Consider the following 18,747-nt stretch of genomic DNA (forward strand, 5'->3'; position numbering starts at 1 on the left):
CGAATGTTTGAGGCCGCAAATCTCGTAAAGTAATTGATGAATTTACTCAAAATTTTAACGGAACATTACATTTTAGCAGAAAAGCATTTCTATACTTTTTTTGATGTTTTAACGGAAGCGGAACATTCTATGCGTATTTAATTACCTATAATTTGTCATAGTTAGTAAGTACCGAATGACAATTCTACACAGTGCTTCCATTTTATCAATATTAGACAAAGTTACCATTTTCTTTCCTCATATTCTACAGCATAGGCTCATCAATGCAAATTAAGATATTTAATTAAGCAATGTATTTTCTCGGTAAATGCATAGTTGCTGGACTATTTTTATTTACTCCCCTAATAATAATTATCAGATAAAGCCTCAGCAAAGCGTGGCCGAGTTCAGCTTGTAATACATATTTTTTACATTGCGAAAATAATAAAATATCTTAAATAATATAAAACATTTTTTACTATTATTGTAGATAGTGTATATAGCGCCGTTTTTGTAATACGATATCTCGCTGACCAAATTAAAAAATGAGTAATTAGAATATTTTTTTATTTCCCTTGAATTGAAAATTACCACTTTCGATCAGTATTATTACTTCTCAAAAGTTTTTTTATTTATATATGGTCTTAACTTTTAACAAAATATGGTTTGATTTGTAATGTTTTTCTTGCACTCATTACGTTGAACATTTTTAATACTTCTTCAATGTTTAATTGAAACATAAATGTAAATTACTTAACAATAAAAAAACAGTAGAACGCAATAAAAATAAAACAGACAAAATATTATTTCAAAGAAATTAGATTTAAAAAATGTTTTTTTTGGGCGGGAAAAATTAAGGTATCAAATTTTATTGCAAAGTTTCCTGAAAATGCATGAGAAAAAATTATAAAATTGATTTTAATAAAAATATACAACTTTAAATAACTAAATTTCAAAATTATTTTCATTTCATCCAGTTTCTAAGTAAACCTGCTAATTACACGTAGAAGTAATAAAAAAGCAACAAAAAACTTTTCCGCCCCCTTAAAATATTTCGCATACCCCGAAGTGCACTCTTCTAAGTCTCAATTTCGCTGTTTTGAGCGATGAATAAAGTTTAATTTTTTTTTTCTTTCTTAGGAGAACGCTGTCGTATCTCCACATTTTTTTTAACGTGATATAACCCAAACTTTTCATAAAATCGATCAAGTAAAATATCGAAAAGAAAGCTGCAATTATTACAATGCTGCACAATCAAATATACCACGAATACTGGACATTAAAATGCCAATAAACATTTCGTTACAAGCATTAATATATTTTTAAAAGCGAGTTTTTTCCTTCTTGCAAAATGTTAAATTTAGACGTCGGGCTGCCGTAATTGTCGAATCACCGACGTGACTGGAATACCCCCTTTCCCCAAAACAAAAATACTTTTTTTTCACTTTTTTCAATTTAATGTAATCTAAAAAAAAAGGGACGGCAAAAAAAGAATAATCAAAGAGATCGATAATAGGTATTCCGAGAGCAAAACGTTGCATTAGAAAATTTGATAGAATGAATAAATAAAACAATATTGATAAACCGACGATTCAATTGAATAAAAATCTGCTATTTATGAAATCTTCTAAGAGTAACTTTTGTTTTTATGTCCCAATGTCCAGAATCTGTAGATTAGGCAATTCGTCAATTCGGCAATTTCTTATCTTTATATATTTTTTAAATGAGCATATGTTTTCATATTACTACGTACGTACGTAGTAGTTTAAAATAATATTTACATACATAATTACATAAACTTATAGTTTAGTGTTATAAAAATTATTTTAATTTCTTTAATTATAAGTATGTATGGTTTTTTAAGTTTTTTTTTATTTATTTAACTTTTTGTACATAATGTTGTTTGTATATTGGCGGGCTTATTGCCAAATGGCAATTTCTTCCAACCAACCAATAAAATAAAAGTTTTATTTTTATAATTCAAAAAAGCCAAAGAAATATAAAAATACAAATAAGCGTATTTTTTTTATAAATTACCTTAAATCAAAACTATTACTCAATGGGAAAAAGGAAAAAAGAGGTAAAGGGAAAGGAGGGGAGATTAAGGAAGAGAAAGGAGATGTTTCTTCAGACGTGATTTAAACAGAGATAGTATAGTAACTCCCTTACTAAACGTAGAAGCATTTCTGATCTGTCTTTCCTGTTCAAAATTTTAAACAATTTTATTGATAGTCCACATCTCTTTGAGCGTATTTCAATCAATTGTCCCGTTAAGTCAACACGACAAGTTAATTTTTTTTATAATTTATTGCCAATAAAAAATTATGTTCAAAACTCGTTTATTTATCGTAGCTGATCCAAATTTAATTTACTTTGTCCTCATTTAGATATTTTTAATACAAAATTTTGTGACTTCAAAAAAAAACTTTTTGAAACACTGCAAAATAAAACATTTGTCAGTGTGTAATAAGTTTATGTTCCTTTAATTATGTTTATTTTATTATAATATTAAAATTTTGAATTGGTCAACTATATTATCAAAATCCCTCTCCCCCACTTCTCCACTCTATATTCTCATCACTTAACCTTATTAAGAGGTCTTTTTTTTCTCATGTCTTCTATAATATATTATTTTTCTCTTTACTGTTCTCTCATTATATTTGTGAAAAACTGTAACTGGATGTATGTACTATTTTTTCTGTTTTGTATTCTTATATAACAAATGTTGTTTTTCCTTAATAAATAAAAAATAAATAAACATCTTTGATGGTGGATGGGAGATGATTCCACAGTCGAGCCGCATGGACACTATATGAGTTAGAGAAGAAAGAGGAATTGTGGATGGGTATTAAGAGAGTGCCTTGAGAATTAGGACGAAGAGGTAAACCATGAACTGATAAGCGTTGAAATTTTTCACGCAGGTATATAGGAGCGTTAGGACTATGAAGCACATTGAACAGAAGTGAGAGGGAGTGATAGTCTCTCCGCTGTCTAATTTACAGGTTTAAAATATTTATATTACCAAATTATTATTTTTATCAATATTTTTATTACTTTTTATGTAATGTTTGTACTGTTTATCTGTTCAGATTTCTTAATTTGTAAATAACGGTTTAGTTTGAATTTGTTTTAAATGCTATCTTTTACTTATAATTTTACTTACATGCATATATATTATTGTATTTGCAACTATTGTGTAAAAAGGAAAAAATGCCGTTTATATCAATAAAATAAAATTAATAAAAATGTATTTTCATATAACCGTTGTAATCGGCTTCGGCCGTGTATCATCATCATTATCACTCCCTTTCCGCACCTAATGGTGCAATGGGCCTCGCAGTGTATCTTGATCATTTTGTTACATGAAGGTAAGATGATCAGTCTCACGCTTCAGGTATCAGTCCAGGACTATGAAACACAGACCTCAAATCTAGGACATGTTTTGGAGTACCGCGACGTATAGCAGCCCTATACTGGAGTGTACTTTTGGAGGTGCGATTTCCTGTCATTGAAATTAGTTTTATAACATAATTTTTGTGGTTTATATTTATAATTCAATTGTACGTAATAAATAAATTTAATTGGGATATTGTTAATTACAAACATTAATTAACTTATTTTATTATGAATTGCAAGATCGACTTCGGCACATTTGATCTAAATACATAATATTTTTCTGATCGACAATTTCACATCACATAAAAAAGGGTATGCACATATTCTGTGCATAGGTACGAGTTTTTTAGCACAATTAGGCAATTTTTCATATTAGTATGTATTTCAATACATGAATTATAATATTTACTTGCTAATATTATAGGAAAGTATGTTTAAGGGGGGGTATGAGTGACAGTATATATTGTTGAATTATTTTGAGTGTAAGTACAGTTTCTCAGTAACAATAAACATCACAACATAAAATGGCTTTCAAAGTACGTAATATAATATTAAATAAAAAAGTGTTTTTATGTGTGCTATAATAAGGAATTTCTGCAGTTTTTTGTATATTTTTATTTGTTACCAGACTATCAAACTAAAACAAAGTATTAAAAAAATGATTTAATACGTAGTATTATCAGCGTAAAGATTTTTTAAAGTGAAGTAATTTTGAAATTAATCCGCGTGTGACGACACAATTTCTCTTCATTAAGTTCTTCTGATTGATAAATTGGCTTCCCGTAAACTGGATATCTATCACTACACTGAATCATTAGTTGATTCGGTAGAATTAATAACGTCGTTCTTATTAAAATCATTTTTATTATTTTTTTCGTACGTTTTCAAAAAACTTCGCTCTACTGTTTAATACTTTTATTTTTACCGCGCGTAAGAATACTTATTTTACATGTAACTTCCCGTTGCACTGAACTTCTTCATTGGTGAAACGTTAGAATAAAGCGTGGTGTGCGCTAGTGATAAAAGAAAATTGTTAAAAATAATACAAATTTACCGGGTCAGTGCCGGGAACAGGGTGAACGGTGCTCTAAAATTAACCTTGGCAAATAAATGTTAGTCGCCAGAGGAGAAATTCGCCATTTGCAATGGAGTGCAGGTGGCAACCATTTTGTGCGGAATCGAAAAACAGGGATAAAATAAGGCTAAATGTTGACGAAATGCGATCTTTCGGGTAAATGTGTGGTAAAACTATATACCTACGATATATACCTAATCTCGAGATCCGTGCGTTGTGTGAGGCTGATACGCCACGGCTAAAAAGATTTGCGATGCACACTTTACTGGACACAGAAAACGAGAAAGATTGAAAAACACATGACATGATCAAATTCAATAAAATACTTGAAGATGGACACGACAAACGTCGGAATAATCGGCACGCGTACATGAGAAGAATGAATTTTCAAAAAAAGAAATCGGTATGCAAAGATATAGCGATATGACGTTCTATCCTCTCTGACTACCCCTACGGGGAAACGGAAAGATAGACCGTTTTGTTAAGTAAATTTACTGAAGGATAATGACAAAAAAGTGTAACTTTAACAATCTTTTGAGTATGTAGTGTGTACAAATTCTTGACATGTACTGGATTTAACCATAGATTTTGTAATAATTTCATTGTATTTATTTAGATATCAATCGAACATCATATATAATAATTTGAGTAGTTTTTCAATTTTATAAATCGGGATTTGGGTTTAATTGAACAATAATGCTATCACTGTCCCTTCACTATAAGTTTGGCTCTTTGTATGAAAGGCTTGTGTTGGATTCTGTCGATCATACTTGAGTCATGACTATGCAATAACACAGACGGTAACAAATTGGCGCAAAAAAGCCAATGTAATAATGGAAAAATAAATAAACCGTTTTCGTGTCCGAGTGCAATCAAAAATACAGGTCCTGTATGTAAAATAAAACTATGGCCCGTATTATGTTCTGTTCAGAAAATATATAAATCATACATATAATTAAAACGTTTTCAATTTCAGGTTACCACGACACTTTTATTTTCCACGAAAACATACACATTTTCGTACAGAAAAATTATTTTAACTTTATAAGCAATTGAAAAAAGCGTGAGTTAGATAAGAAAACTGGCCAAATTAATTTTTTGGAATGCTGAGATTTTTTCACCAAGTTATCTTTTACTAAAAAAATCAAGTTCACTTATATTTCAAAGTTTTTTTACAAAACTATATGTTGATCTGTAACAGGAAATACTGACAAAATCAGATCTTAATATCAAACATACATTGCTAACTCTTTCTTTATGTAAAGCAAAATAAACTACTTATCAAAATTGTGCTAAATAGCAAAACAAGTAGTTTGTGACTGTGTAAAACTTCATTCTTAATTTGCCAACAATCAAGAATTCTGACTTTTTAGGCAAGTTTTCTTTGTATGCTCACGATAACTCTTAAATAAAAAAAATATCAATGTTGTTACAATATTAATACATAAAGAATAAAGCACATTTATTTGTCCCGATAAACCATTAAATAATAGTTTGTCATCACGTGCTCACAAATTAGTATGAATTTAAATTCAAATAAAGACAACATATTGAATACACATTGAAAAATGAACGTTTTATTTATTTTGTTTTTGATGCTTTGAAAATTAAAAATATTACCCATCAAGAAGAGAAAAAAACCTCAATTAAACCAGATAAAATGGTTTTAAGTATTTTTAAAAAGAGAGAAAAAAAAATACAATCAAATTAACTAATCAACATACCTATTTATAACGATTTTAAAGCTTTTAAGAGAGTAATCGACAGTTTATTGACATTATTTATATTGACACAACCTGACTTGCTTCTCTCAGGCAAAACTTATAATTTACTCCTACATTCGTTTGTTATGGTATTTGAACAGTGCCTAAAACGTGGTCATCTGGTCGATAACACTCTTTTAGAGTTCTGGTTCTATTTCACTCTTATAAAAGTATTCTACATTTGACCCCGACAAGGGATGATGAAAATAAATAACTTCGGATTTAACAATCAAAAAATGTTTCCAGATTATAACCCTCGCCTGCTTGCTGGCTGCAGCCAGTACCGGAGTGTACTCTCAGGGACATTACCACGCTCCAGCTAAAGTAGTTGCTCCCATCGTCATGAATATGGTCCATGCAGCCCCCGCCCAGGTCCAGAGCGAACATAAACACGAAGAGCACTATGGCCCAGCTCACTACAGCTTCGAGTATTCTGTCCACGATGACCATACCGGAGACATCAAGAGCCAGCACGAAACCAGGCAAGGAGACAAAGTGGAAGGATATTACACCATGGTTGAAGCTGATGGAAGGCGTCGTATTGTCCACTACACCTCCGATAAGCACACCGGATTTAACGCTATTGTTGAGCATGAGCCCGCCCCAAAAGGATTTGTAGCTAAAACTGTTCCGAAAGCCGCTCCTTCTCACTCTCACGTCGCTCCTTCTCATTCTCACGCCGCTCCTTCTCACTCTCACGCCGCTCCTTCTCACTCTCACGCCGCTCCTTCTCACTCTCACGCTGCTGTTTCGCACTCCTCTCACTCTCAAGTTCACTCCGTTCCCGCATCTGGTCATCATTCTTATTATCACCATTAAGACACCACCCTTCTTCATCATCAATCCATGTTACTATTATTTATTTTTATATAAATGCGTTTAATTTTAAGCTTAAATAAATAAAAAAAAGTTATTTTAAAATGACTTGTTTATTTAAACCCCCTTTTAAAATTATTATTTAATTAATAGAAGTTTAATATGTAATTTTTTTACATTCGAAATACCTACATATATTAAAAACAAATATTTGCTTTTAATAGTTGTTCCTAAAATTTTCTTTCTAAATTTAAATTTCAATTACGCATAAACTAAAAAAAAAAGTGTATAATAAACATGTGCTTTTCAAACATTAAAATACATCTTTTTTGGCACTAATAATAATAATTTATATTGAATACTAACTTTTGTATGCGAGAGGTAAACTACCTAACCTCTTATTTAGTGTGGGGTTAGAATGTTATTAAAGAAATTGTGATTTACGTACACATTTCTGGTCGAACAATAAGGTGAGATCTCAGCAAAAATTTTGTACAAGGTTTTACCGTGTTACACATAAAACCCTTATGGTTTTGCTCGGAGACATCTCTCTTTTGTCGCACCGAGAGTATTTAATATTTTGGAAGAGTGAATTAAGCTCTCAAGGACAAAAGCTATTTTCAAGAGACGAGTTAAGGACTGGATTTTATTTATTAGGAGGAATTTGAGTGGGAAACTCCTTGATGATTTTTGAGTAACTATTTACCATTTTGATGTGCCAGATATTTATCTTTGAAAATTTTTATTTTGTTTCTGACCCAATATAATATTTGTGATCATTCTCGTATACTCGTATGTTTGTGTCAACACTCGTGTCGTATACTCGTATGTCTGTGTCAACCTAAAAGAGTGTGGATATTATCCTTGGCTCTTCCCAACCGACTTTTTACTGGGGATGCTAGGCTATCAGTCATTATGGAGGAGGAGGGACGGTTATTTGGGTGTTCATTTTTTCCAGGTGATCGGTAGTCGCATACATAACTTAAAAATTCTGATGGATGTAGGTCTGTTCGTACCTGATAACTATCTTCGGCAAAGACAGCATCGATTGTTTTACCTACCGCGATGCAAAACCAACCTGCCAATGGTTATGCCGGTTGGTAGAGCAATCTTGCTACTTAATCGCATCTCCTCGGATGTCGACATATTTCACGACAGTGGGCCTTCCCTTAGGAAAGCACTTTCTAACTTTTAATTTTTCTTTTTACATTTTGTTATATTATTTTAATAACATAACTATCTACTGTAATTTGTGATCTATTATTGTATTTAGAATGAATTGAGTCTTTTTTCTGTAATGTTCTAAATATCTGAATAAATAAATGAAAATGAAATTACTCGTCGAGTTGGAACTTATGTCCCAAATAATGTGTAATAAACTGTCTTTAAGTAAAAAAAAATATGTACAAAAATAATAGTCCCTGGACTAGCAACTGAAGCGTAAGATTGATCATATTACTTTGATGTAACAAAAAATGACCAAGTTACGTTGCGATCGGTGTATCAGTGCATTTTTGATTTTCCGTTATGCATACGTCGCACAGAGGTCCCAAATTCAATTCTGACTGGAAATTTCTCAAATACGCAATAAAATGGTAATTAATAGTTTGAAAAATTTAAAAATACAGAAACTGCAATATTTATTGTATAAAATACTTGTTTTATTAAAGAAATGTAAATTTCTTGCTTTAGCTTCTGATAAAATGAGCATATACTGTCGTTTAGTAAGTTTTGCGTCAACAAACAAAGCTCGTGCTTTTTCAGGTGAGTACATTTTAGCCGACCTAGGAGAGTTTATATATCCCTTTTTATTCTAGTTGCTCTCTTTGGAGAAAACGTAATCTCCTCAATTTCTTCTTTCCTCTCTTTTTCCCGCAACTCTTAAACTAATTTGTGCAGCGTACATTAACTCGTCGCCAGACACCAACTCAAGTGTAGGCTTTACTATTTTTCGCTTAGTTTTTTTCGTACAGTTACCAAAAGTTACCAATTTCTTTCTGCTGGTATTTCCAGAAATGGATGGTACTTCTGATATATGTAGAATCTCTTTAGAAATCAATTCAGGATAATATATTTTAGCATTCAACCACTTTTTTTCATAAATATTTGTAGTGTTTAGTTACTTCCGACCTATTTCGATCTTAATGTGCCACAAAAACCCTTTTTTTTTGTTTATAGACATACCGGTCTCTTTATCTATTTTTTTAAGTTGAAATTATTAAAAAATATTAGCCAAAACATTTTTTCCTTTAGTTTTATTATTTCCCCTTCGCCAAATGTCAAATAAGATTCTTCGAGAAATTGAGCAATCTGAAATAAAAAGTAACATACATTCAAAATAGGCAATTTCTGGCAGCTAATTTCTTATTAATTTAAAAAATTATATATCACTCAATAAAATAAAATAATCATATTGATCGGGTATCTCGGGGATATTTTTGTAGGCCTTCACAAACTCAAATGATAAATATTTATAATCCGATAATTCACTGTTTAGTTATTTCCTCTTAAACCCATGAAATAAAAAAGCAAAATAATATAATAAAGTGAATTATTAAGAACATACCTTAAATCAAAATATCCATAGTGTAAAATCAAACAATAATGCTAACTCCTTGCTAAGAGGTCTTGTCAACTTGGGAATACAAACGCTATTAAAACAATGACATGTTTGGTTCCTTAATTAGCAACTTTGGCAACATCGCATCGCGTTAACATTGTTGCCAAATGAGTAATTGACTTAGTTTATGATGCTCCATTTGTGCTTTAAGATATAATTTAAGAAATAATTGGAATTAAAAATAGTGAATAAATAACCCGATTTCCCGCTAGAATTGACTTTAAAACCTCAGTGCGTCGCCGCTATGCCCCCGACATTAATTAGAGTTCCTTTTAAGTATCTCATTGTTTCAAACGTATTTAAACTGAAATAAATAACGCATTTAATTTTTTTGGTGAATTGGAAGAAATTTCCATTTAATTTGGGAATAAGCTCGCCAAGGTACAAAAAGTTTCATAAGTAAAAATATTCTGTCATTGGCTGGTTTAAGGGAGTGAAATCCAATCCTTGTGTATACAAATTTGGACATGTTGATAAAACAAAGTTGTCCAAGAAGCATAAAAATAGAAATATATTTTCAGCCGTTTCTAAGAATGAAGGCGAAATAATTCAGTCAGATGAATCTAACCCGCCTCAATTAAGGTTTTATTTTCTCTTTTATGATACACACTAAACATATTTTCCTTAAACATAGTTTCTGCACAACAATGTTTAATATTTGTTTCTAAAAGTTTAATAAAAATATGCAGCCTACATAATACACATAGTAGGAAGTGTATACCAAAAAAGATAGATTAGATAGATAGATAGATAGATAGACGAGGTTGTGAATTTTTTTTCGAGATAAGCAATCAATATCAAATCAATCAATAAATCAAAAAAATATTTTTACTGAAACTATTAGCTGCTGGAGCTATTTGCTAGGGATTATTTATCAAATACAAAAAAGACTTGTTTTTTATATGCCATACTACCGCTATGGACATTATATCAGAATTTTCGTAGCTTACCAATTTCAAAACTCACCGCTTGCACTGGTATTAAGTGAGTTTCATATCTCAATTATCATTTCAATTAAGTTTTTACATATATATTCTTTTTCTATTGATTTCAATGATACTTTTATTTTGTTTTATTTTAATACTACTTATTTTACTCTTATTTTGCAGATTTTAATGATACCATTATTTTGTATATTTGATTATGTATAAATCTAACTATGTTTAATTCATATTTTAAAATTTATATCTGGTTTGCATTGTATTCTTTAGAATTTTATTATTTATTACTAATACCTTTTTTTTCTAGATTGTTATTATATTGCATCACATATCATTATAATTTAATATTATTTATTTTACTATGTATTTTTATAGTAAATTATTATGACTGGACACTGACATAGGGTAAAAAGCCTTAATAAGTTTATTTATATTTAAACTAGTGTAACTTTAAATGAATAAATAAATAAATAAATTTATTTAATTGGTAAAAAAACTAACATGGATTTAAAAACTGAATGCCACTGCTATTTTTTTTTAATAAATGAAAAAAATTTAACAACAATATTAAAGGTTATCATCAATTACATCGAAGAGGGATAATGTTTTTGAGAAGGTAATATGGAACTATGGATGGCTTCAGCCAGAAGACAGAATTTGATTCAGGATACGGCACTACCCGATGTAAGGAGTACCGCTTTACCCACCGTTAAACTACTGGGAGTCATCCTTAATTCTGACCTTTCTCTTGACGCTCAAATTAGTAGAACGATAAGTTCATGCTTTTACCAGCTGAGACAGATTAAATGCATACGCTAAAATTTTCCAGTTGATGCCGCCCGTCAATTAATAAATGCGTTTGTAGTCGATTATTGTAATGGTATCTACGCAGGTCTACCAATGAATAAAATGACTCGCCTACAGTCTGTATTGAATGCCGCAGCGAGACTTATTTTTGGAATCTCTAAGTTTAGTCGTATCACTCCACTACTTCGGGAATTGCACTGGCTACGTTTTCCACAGAGGGTGGAATACAAACCCTGTTGGCTTATGTATAAGTCACTGCACATCTCTGCTCCAGAATATCTAAGAGAACTCTGCATTCCAGATGAACCAGCTGACAGACGTCTTACGCTTAGATCAGCTACATCTACGTCGAAAGGAAAAGTTATTATACCTCTACGCAAACAGCGCACTAAATTCGGCGAACGTGCATCGATCGCAGGCCCTACGGCATGGAATGCTCTCCCAGCAGAAATCCGAAACTGTGAGAGTGAAGTGATGTTTCCGAAGAAACATAAAACCCCCTTGTTCTCTAAATCATTTGAATAAATTCTTAGCATTTGGTAACAAAGTACATTAGTTTTCTTAAATTAAAAAGCTAAAATTTAATTTATATCTTTATATAATCACCTTGTAAAGCGCTCCTGAGGTGTTATATTACAAAAATGGCGCTCTATAAGTTATCCATAATTATTATTATTATTATGGTAGTCTAGGCATTTAGAGGGCTTATAACCTTGCTGCCAACGCGCGCGCGCCCAGACCGTAAAGCTAGGGTTTCCTAGGACAGCGGTGCCCGTATTTTAACGGCCGTATTGAACAGTGATGCGGTTGACAGCCGTCGTAACGGTGACTAGAAAGTGGTTTCCTATAAAAATAGTGTTGATAACACCGTTATAAAATAAAACCACTCTCTAGTCACCGCTACGACGGCTGCCTACCGCATCACCGTTCACTACGGCCGTTAAGATACGGGCACCGCTGTCCTAGGAAACCCTAGCTTAAGGGTGTCGAGCGGACACTGGCAAACGAAAAAACCGCCGTGCCGACCCCACTATGCTCCAGTTTCTAACCCCGGGTTGTAAATACGCTGCCGGAAGGCGCGGCGCGTAGTTAGCGGCAGCGGGATCCTTGAGATATTTGGGTTTAAAGGATACGGTGAAGGATTTGTATGGGATACAATAAAATGTCTGCATTTTTCATATTAGCTCTACCTACTAGGGGCGAATCGTCAAAATAAGCGATTATGCACAGCTTACCATTTTATTTGACTTTCGATAATAATGTTTTATAGTTAATACATTTATGCGAAAATGAATAAAATATTTGTTATTTATTATAAATCATTACCACCGTTCATATCTTCCTACACAAAAAAATATCTGTGAAGTCCGCCTAGCGCCAAGCCCGTTCTCATTGAACGATGAAAGTAGCCAATTATTTATTTATTTATTTAACTTTTTGTACGAAATGTTATTTGTACATTGGCGGGCTTATTGCCAAATGGCCATTTCTTCAAACCAACCAATAAAATAAAAGTTTTATTTTTATAATTCATGTTACAGAACATATTTAATAGAAAAAACATATTAAAAAGCTAAAAATATATAAAAATAGAAATAAACGTATTTGTTTATAAATTACCTTAAATCAAAACTATTACTCAATAGGAAAAAGGAAAAAAGAGGAAAGAGGAAAAAAAAGGAGGAGAGATTAAGGAAGAAAAAGGAGATGTTTCTTCAGACGTGATTTAAACAGAGATAATGTTGTAAAATCTTTGATGGTGGATGGGAGATGATTCCACAGTCGAGCCGCATGGACACTATATGAGTTAGAGAAGAAAGAGGAATTGTGGATGGGTATTAAGAGAGTGCCTTGAGAATTAGAACGAAGAGGTAAACCATGAACTGATAAGCGTTGAAATTTTTCACGCAGGTATGTAGGAGCGTTAGGACTATGAAGTACATTGAACAGAAGTGAGAGGGAGTGAAAGTCTCTCCGCTGTCTAATTTTGAGCCATTTCAGTTGCCTACGATAATCAGAAATGTGGTCATATTTCTTAAGACCAAAAATGTACCTTATGCATATATTCTGAAGTCGTTCAAGTTTATCGAGTTGCTCACAGCTTAAATCAGTCATGGAAAAGTCACGTGTCCCACCGAAAAGTCTTTAGACTTAGTGGGTAACAAATTCTTATAAGTATTTTTTAATTATAAAATAAACGCTGCTCTGCAGCACTGAAACTGAAAAAACATCAGCGTAATCTAGAATGGGTAGTAGTAATGCTTGTACAAGGGTGCATTTAGTACTAATGGGTAAGAATTTTTGCAACCTTCTAAATGAGTGTAGATTGAAAAATGTTTTGCGGCTTAATTCATTAGTATGCGCTCGCCAGCAGAGATGTTCATCCATTTGTACTCCTAGATTTTTTACGGATTTCCTGTATTGAATATTGGTACCATTGACAATAAGAGGATTAAGTGAACCAATTACCTCAGTTTATTTCTCCATCTAAAAAAGTACTCTATATATTTTACATCTTTAACCCAAGCCAGCTTTTTTAGTACTAAAATAAGCTTGCAGATTATAAATATTATTTTAAGATGATTTATTTGGAAATTTGTATTTTTAACATTATTTCCGAAGGACGATTTTTCTTTAATAGGATACCATTGATTATGTATCACATAGGACACGTTGCGTTTGCAGTGGCCGTTTTTGGTATGATTAATTTAAAAAGGAATCGGCCAGTGTTGACAGTAACCACTGAATGTCATTGCGGTATTTGTTTATAAACTTTTGTACAAGTATTGTATTAAAATAGTGTAGAATAAAGCTACGTTTATTGCGTGGTTAGTAATAATTGTTGTTTGAATTGATTTTCACAGAATCACAGAAAAAATAGTCACTTATGTACAAATGAATGTTGGGACAAATTAATGAACATTTTTTGTAGATTACCTAAAGAATAAATCACGGCTCGTCCCTGCTACCTACATACATTAAATGTCTCCCAACATCTTGAAATTACGGATTAATTGCCATAATCAAGAACCAGAACGAAATCAGAGTCCCACACCGGTCACCACTTAATCATGTTCTTGGTGTTTTTTAATGTTTATGCATATTTAGGAATTTTCCGAAACATTCCAAGCATTCCAATCCGGTGGTGGTATTCTGGATCATCTCTACCCCCTTGATAGTGATTAAGTTGAAAAATTTTTTTTAATGCAACGACACTTTGCTTCATATAATGGCCACACTGATGATTGAACGTCAAATGGTGTATAAAACTGCTTCAAAATCTGAAATAAAACTAATGCGGTTTGGTCATTTCAACCTAATTAAGTGTTTTGGGTAATGATTAAGGTCGCAATAATGTTTTAAATGAAAATCATAATGTTTGATTTCACGTGTTCATATTTTTTGACGATAAGTCATCAGTGTGGCATTTATGAAGCAAAAATTAGTAGCATGGAAAAAAAAATATCCCCAAATTAATCACTCTTTAGGGGATAGAGAAGATTCATAATAATTGCACCCAGGGGTGCTATTCTAAACCACTCTTGCAGCACGAGAAAACAGTTTATTTCGTGCATTTTGTATGTAAATACACGAGATAATACGGCTACGAGAGCGTTTGGAATACCAGCCCTGGCATGCCAAAAACGTTCGCGCACTTTCTCCCTTGCCGCTGCCTAGTAAAATATTCTGAAAACGCGATTCTGACGCCGTGCATTGTCCGATTTCATTCCGGTCTTTTAATCAGATGATAAAATAATTTATTTCGATACTAATGATAATAAAAATTTAAAGGTTAGGAAAGGAAATTGCCAAACATTAAAAAAATATATGAAAGACGAAGATTATTTGTCAAACTGTATATGTCTGGATATAAAATGGGTCAACGTTTTATCCACCTGCTAAATTAACCTGCTAATTACACGTTAAAATAATAAAACAGCAACAAACCATACTTTTTTACCCTATTGAAATATTTCGTGCCGTCAATACAATGTTTTTAACACGATTTCATATGATTTTATAAAAAAATCCGATTGCATTGTACGTAATTATAAATAAGATATTATTAATTACCAGCATAAATTAACTAACTATTACTTGTAAAATCGACTTTGGTACGTGTGATCTAAATACATAATATTGTACTGTACGACCATTTTATATCATATAAAAAAGGGTAAGTATGTCCTAATGTACTGCGGTTTTTTAGAACAATTAGGCAATTTTCTCATATGAAATATATGGACTATAATATTATAAGAAAGTATGATTAAGGTGGGGAAGGAGTGACAGTATATATTGTTGAATTATTTTTGGTGTTAGTACAGTATCTCAGTTACATCAAACATCACAACGTAAAATGGCTTTCAAAGTACGTGATTATAATATTAATTTAACAAGTGTGTTTATGTGTGCTATAATTGGTGACACTTTAGAATAAAACATGTGCGCTAGTGAGGAAATAAATTGTTTTAAATAAGAACCTACCTAAAGTGCCGGGAACAGGGTAAACGGTGCACTCAAATCAAAGTTGGCAAATAAATGTTTGTCGCAGGAGGCGAAATTGGCCGTTCTCAATACAGTTTTGGTGCTGACCATTATGTATGGAAGCGAAGTATAGAACTGAAAAAACAAGGATGAATGTAGGCTAAATGTTGTCGATATGCGATTTTTACTTGGGCGTGTGGTCAAAATATGTACCACATCCATAAATTGTGTGAGGCTGTGATACGCATTATTGAAAAATCCAAGATAGGAGTTCTGCGTCGGTTTGTATGTAGAGCGTAATGGCGGCGAAAAACTGACTTATAAGATTGACGATGCAAATGTTAATGGACGCAAACACGAGAAAGATCGAGAAACACATGGCAAAGCTTTGGAAATAGACGACGCATATGTCAAAAATCGGAATAATCTGTGCGCGTGCATGAGAAGATGTAAGAATGTATAGGAAGTGAGGTTGGTATGTACGCATTGACAGAGTGATATGGCGTTCTATTCTCACGATGGTTTGTTTGTTTGGCTTTTTAAATTTACCAAAAGATGATTATAATAAAATTATAAATACTTTATACTTTTTATAATTTTGACACACGAGCGCTTTCGCTTCAGTAGGCATCTTCAAGACTGGTGAATTGTTTACAACATTTACAGTTTTTATACTATTCTTAACATATTTTGGAGATAAGATCAAATAAGTATTATCAGGGAACAGAAACATAAATATTTACAACTAGTTTGCTAAACAGTTCATTTTTGGGAGTTTTTGGACCGAAATTGGGATTAAGCTTTTATTATTTAAAGGGGGGGAAAGAAACACATGGCGAAATACACATTTTTACAAATAAAGTTAGCATAATACTTGATTTTTGACAGGGAAGTTTATATACCTTTATATAAATGACGAAATATTTTAAGATACACGCGAATGAAAGTTAAACTAAACCAAGAAATTTCATTGATAAGTTTATTTATAATTTTATCATAATCATTAACCATGGAGTTTTATCAAGAAATATCAACAAAAAACATTAATGTTACCAAAAGATATTTGCATTTTTTATTTCGACTTGACAAAGGGATTATGGAAAATTGGTTCAAATTTTAAAATAAAAAAAATGTTTCCAGATCATAACCCTCGCCTGCTTGTTGGCTGTAGCCAGTACCGGAGTGTACTCTCAGGGACATTACTTCGCCCCAGCTAAAGTTGTTGCCCCCATCGTCATGAAGATGGTCCATGCAGCCCCCGCCCAGGTCCAGAGCGAACATAAACACGAAGAGCACTATGGCCCAGCTCACTACAGCTTCGAGTATTCTGTCCACGATGACCACACCGGAGACATCAAGAGCCAGCATGAAACCAGACAAGGAGACAAAGTGGAAGGATATTACACCATGGTTGAAGCTGATGGAAGGCGTCGTATTGTCCACTACACCTCCGATAAACACACAGGATTTAACGCTGTTGTTGAACATGAGCCCGCCCCAAAAGGATTTGTAGCTAAAACTGTTCCGAAAGCCGCGCCTTCTCACTCTCACGTCGCTCCTTCTCATTCTCACGCCGCTCCTTCTCACTCTCACGCTGCCGTTTCACACTCCTCTCACTCTCAAGTTCACTCTGTTCCCGCATCCAACCATCATTCTTACTATCACCATTAAACACCACTCCTCTTCATCTTCATTCCATGTTATTATATTATTTTTTTAGCTTAAATAAATGTTATTACAAAACGATTTATGTATTTTAATAATACACCCCAATTTGTTGGTTAGTTTGGTACGGCGTTGGTAAGACTCGAATAGCGGCCACCTTTTAGGGTCGTTATGGGTCATTTCAATAAATAAAAGTGAAATGAGCGGAGAACTACAAAATATAAAAGGGTAAAAACCGCAATTTTTTTTAAATATTAAAAAAAAATACTTTCCTTATCCCACAGATGTCTTAAAACATATTTTTTCTATCATAAGGCAACTAAAATGAAGGACTTAGATTTTTTCATTAATAAGCATGACAATACACAAATTTTGAGCCCGGTTTGAATTCAATAATGGAAAAACCCATGATTCCGAACCGCCTCAATATGCATACGCATATTTTAACTAAAATAAATCACTATCATCTCCCTTTTCACACCCAGTGGCGTACAGGGCACTGCGTTAGTAAACCATATACAGCAAAGTTCGATCATACATTTGGGTTGATGATCGGGTGATCACTCATCAGACACCAGTCTAGGAACAATGAAATACTGCAGTTCAAAAAAACATTAAAAATAACCATTTAAGTCTACTCTGTCAGAAATCGAAGCCAGGACCTCAATAATGGTAGGCAAACACGTCATTTACTATACAACGAGGTGGAATTACATCCACTTGACATCCTTTTTTAGAATTTTCACTTGAGTCCATAACACTCATCTAGGGATCTGACTCTATTTCACAAACAGAACTGTATTTTTTATCCACATGAACAAAAAAAAATACATTTTGAATTTTTTTTGTTCAGAAAAAAAATTGCTATTTGAGAATAAACTTACCAATACACAAATATGAATGCAGAAAAAGTTTAAAAAATAAACGTACTCTGGTCTGATTGGCCACCTTACGCACGATTAAACATTCATTATTCAGCTAATCTTTTGAAATCCATTAATAGATTATTTTGTTTTCTTACCAATTATGTTATCCGTCTCTGTTGTAATACATATAAATTTTATTTGTAATAAAATATTACGCCTATTTTTTCTTTTCTTTTGAGTCTATTTTTATGTATTGAATTATTTTTGTGTAAATATTAATTATATTAAATTGGACTTTTTAGAAGTTTTGTTACAAGGTTACTTGTATTAA

This window comes from Micrasema longulum, unplaced genomic scaffold (assembly GCF_059751315.1).
Source record: "Micrasema longulum isolate JH-2025_06_02 unplaced genomic scaffold, ASM5975131v1 h1tg001729l, whole genome shotgun sequence".
NCBI classification, from domain to species: domain Eukaryota; kingdom Metazoa; phylum Arthropoda; class Insecta; order Trichoptera; family Brachycentridae; genus Micrasema; species Micrasema longulum.